Source organism: Peromyscus leucopus, chromosome 6 (assembly GCF_004664715.2).
Source record: "Peromyscus leucopus breed LL Stock chromosome 6, UCI_PerLeu_2.1, whole genome shotgun sequence".
In the NCBI taxonomy this organism is placed as follows: domain Eukaryota; kingdom Metazoa; phylum Chordata; class Mammalia; order Rodentia; family Cricetidae; genus Peromyscus; species Peromyscus leucopus.
In genome coordinates this window covers 18,933,525-18,938,005 of record NC_051068.1, presented here as the reverse complement: position 1 = coordinate 18,938,005, position 4,481 = coordinate 18,933,525, and positions in this window count along the sequence as shown.

Genomic DNA, 4,481 nt, shown 5'->3' with positions numbered 1-4,481 from the left:
AGACACAGATGACATGGAAATCCCAGGCCACCAAGCTGCTTTGAGCGGAGATTGCCCTGCCTCGCTGAAAGCCATGAGAGGACTGATGCTTACATCTCAGTTTACCAGATGTGACCTCTGTGCTCCCATGGGACATGTGAAGAACTCCAGAGACCTCTATTTAACTGATTGTGGTGGCATTGACTTGTCTGCCTCCTGTGTTGGGATATACAATCATTAAGGACAGGAAGAGGGTTTTACTCACTTTTCAGCTTTAATACAGTACCAGAGTACATAAAAGAATAAGATATGAGTGACTAGGCCATGGAACCTGGAGTAGGACACGTAGTTGACATATGTCTGGTTGAGTCACTTACTACTTTGGTGACTTTGGATTGGTAATTTATATGTGTGTGTTTGTGATAGTGGTGTTTATTTTTAGGCTGTGTTTCACTAAGTAGCCCGGGATGGTCTGGAATTCACTATGTAAGCCCAGAACAGTCTTAAACTCATTGTCCTCCTGCCTCAGCCTCTCAAGTGTTAGAATAACAGGTATGTACCACAATGCCTAGCTAGTACCTTGACCATCAGATTTCTCATTTGTAAAACATGAATAGTAACAGCCGTATCTTCTTGTAGTATTGTTGAGCAATAGAAGTTAAATGTATAAAGAAAATGTTGCAGTTATATTGATACATTCATGACCTAGATACGGTGGTACACATCTGTGATTCTAGCCCTCAGGAGGCTCAGGCAGAATCACCATGATTTCAAGGCCACTGTGAGCTCCATAGAGAGACCCTGTGTCCAAAAACAAAAACAAAAAACCCCACATGAATCATGTTCTTCATAGAATATTGTAGTAGCATACACACATCTTTACTCCTAGAATACCCAGACTGCTCTGGGTTCTTCATTCTTGATGCCCATCAGATCACTGAGATTAGCTAGTGATTGAATCTTCATAATATTTGGTGAGACACTGAAGTATTTTCTAGCAAATGTGATCAATAAACATGGTTAAACACTATAGCTCAAAGTACTCATTGATTGGACAGACTGAAGAAGAGGTTCACAACTGTAGCCCTTCGGCTGGTGAGCTTCAGGAACGCTGTACTAAGAAGATACTACAGAGACCTTCCATCAGGAATGAAAGAGCAGCAGAATTCAGCTTCCATCCAAACACTGATGAACATTTCCCAGCCTCTCTTGGACCTAATGAAGTGTTCTGTTTCTGTTTGGTGGAACTCCTGTGGTTAGAAGCAAATGTGAGACCCATTCAAGAATTCTCAGGGAAGCCGGGCCCATTGCCCAGCTTCCCTGGCTCAGTAGGAATCATTCAGCTCTCCCTCAGAACCAAGCAGTCTGCTCACTTCAGTAGCAGAGCCCACTTATTTACAGTCCCGGGAACATCTGTGTGGTAGCAGCCCTGACCTACCTAATGACTATCCAGCTAACCCAGTCATTATCATTTTGCCAACTTGGGTTTCTCCTGAACTGTCCTTACTCCTAGAAAGTGCTGACCCATTCTGTGTTCGCTAAAACACAGACCCAGAGGTCCCTGGCTAGGTAAGCCTGGAAAGCTGAGGTGATCCCTGACCCTCGTCGTGTGGAGCATGACCTGGATGGATGCAAATCCAGATGTTAGACATCTTGTCAAGCTTCACCTTTCATCTGCTTCCTGCGGACACTAGGTTTTGCACTCACTCTATGCTTTATTCACAGGTCTACCCCTTGGTTCTGTGTGGAGCCATGTCCCTTCCTGGCACTTACATAAAAATTCTGCAGCCCTCCCAGGTTTTACCTACTCTTCCTTTATGAGGAGACCCAGGGCTTAGGGTCCACTGGTCCCCCAATCTGGGCCCACATTGCCTTCTCAGTCAAGTGCGCTGACAGTCTGTACCCCCATAACCTCTTCTAAAACCACCTCCAACATTTTCAACTTCTTTTTCTAACTTTTGGGAATCCTTTCTTTAAGCTCTGTGACTCTTTCATGTACAAACTTGGCACGACACTTCTAAAACCAACCCCTCTTCATTACTCATCAGGGATGGGATCATTCTCCATCTCCTCAGGATTATTCTCCATCTCCTCAGGATCATTCTCCATCTCCTCATGGTTCTGAGGCAAAGCCACTGTGCTGCTTTTCCAAATTGCCAATGGAACTTTCACTTTTCAGAGCACACCTTTTCTCCCATTAATTTACCTCTTGTGAGTTAGTCACAGGCTCCAGCCACAGACCTCTGAAGGTACAATTAAGTCTCTTTTCCACCTCTGTACCCATAGGCTGCAGGCAGCATATGTGGATAAATAATTGGTAAGAGAGAAAAACCTGGGCTGGAGAGATGCTTAGAGGTTAGGAGCACTGGCTGCTCTTCCAGAGGACCTGGGATCAATTCCCAGCACCCACATGGCAGCTCACAACTGTCTGTGACTCCAATTCCAGGGAACCTGATACTTATGGCAAAACACCAATGCACATGAAAAAAATTGTTTTAAGTTTAAAAAAGAGAGATAAAAACCTTACTACCTGGTACATTCATCCATTCAAATAAAAACCTTCCAGCAATTTTAGCAAGTGATTTGAAATTATGCTATAGATCAATCCTTTTCTACGCTATGAATATGTATTACTCTCATTGGTTAATAAAAAGCTGACAGTCCAGTAGCTGGGCAGGAAGTTAGGTGGGAAAGCCAAACTGAGAATGCTGGGAAGAAGTCAGGTGGAGTCAGAGGAGTCACCAGCCAGACACAGAGGAAGCAAGATGAGAATGTCACACTGAGAAAAGGTACCAAGCCACTTGGCTAAACATAGATAAGAATTATGGGTTAATTTCAGTGTAAGAGCTAGTTAGTAAGAAGCCTGAGCTCCCGGCTGAGCATTTGTAAGTAATATCAAGCCTCTGAGTGGTTATTCAGGAACTGGCAGGCAGGAAAGAACTGTCTGCTTACAAAATTAGGCCATTCAGAGGCTGCAAATGGGTTGGATTTTGCTGTGATGATAACATATTAACTGAAATTAGCACCTCCATGAGGAAGTTATGTTCAGGGACATAACCAAGAGTGGTAACATCATGTGGAGAAGAGACAAGACAAAGAGTAAGGTGTGCTTCCAGGTGGTGTGGAAGTTGTGGGAAAGTGATGAGGAAATGTATAGTTTTTTTTCAAGTGGTTTCCAGGCTGGAGAACTAGCTCAGTGGGTATCGTACTTGCCTAACAAGCATAAATACCTGGACTGAGGCCCCAGCACTACACAGAGCTCAAGGCCATTGTTAGCCACATAACAACTTCCAGGCCAGCCTGAGATGTATCAGGCCCTGTCTCAAAAACAAACTAAACAAAAAAGCATCTGGTCATTAAAATGTTACTAACAAGGAACTACTTTCCATGAAAGTTAGCTGAATAGATGACAGACACAAAGATGATCCACATATTAAATGAGAATAGGTAGTCAGAGAACAGAGTACACTGTATTAAGTAATTTGCTAAAACTATGAATGGATAGATTGATGAATATATAACTGAATGGAGACAATACAGTTTTAGTGATGATTGTTGTTGTTCTAGGTATTAAAATTACAAAATTATCTTCTGCAGGTGGGACCCACCCCAGCCTGAATCCCAGCATTCACTCAGAAAGCTAAAGTCGAAAAATTAAGAGTTCTGGGCTATGGAGGGCTGCACAGGGAGTTTAAGGCCAGCCTGGACCCTCTCTAAAAACAACACTATAAATTCCTGTATTTTCTTACTTTTTGCTGTTACATAAAAACTACATTTAAAAAAAAAAGCCATTGATCTAGTATCTTCTAAGGCCTCTGTACCAACGAACATGTGACTTCTACTAATCCACCTTTCTAAGTAAGTTTCTTTTAACACAGTAGCGCTTCCTTCCCTTCCCTTCTCAACCCTGGGACTTGAGAAAAAGGCATTTTATAGAGACAGCTAATAATTATCACCTTCCACCAGCTTAGTTATGACCAGAGGAGCAAGACTTAAAAGAAACATTTTTGATCCAGACTAAATCACTCAGAAACGTTCTCATTATTTTTCTCCATGGTGACAAGTATAAAATATGAAAAATATGTTTATTCAAGTTTTCTATCCAGTTTCACAACTACTTCAAAAGCTGTTAAATGTGGTTTACACTCCTTAAAAACTTCAACCTGAGGCTGGGGTTCACTTGAACACTAGTCTAGAGCTGTGTACCAATGAGCTGGCTCTTGCTGGACTCCTGACGAAACACACTAAAAGCCTGGAGTTTCTTTGTTGAATTTTTTTTCTCTCTCACGAAAATGCCTCTGAAAGCTTTGGGAGGTGTTTCTACAGCAAAGTCATGTGAAAAGTGAGCCTTTCATTAGACTCCAACCACAGAGGAATCCCAGGGACCTTCTCTCTAATATAATTTAACCCCCTCATTCAATAACTTAAGAGGTGGAACGTAGTTTAATAGGTAGATTTAGAGGGTTCTGTGCCTCCAGTAATCCCCCTTTCATCAAAACAAT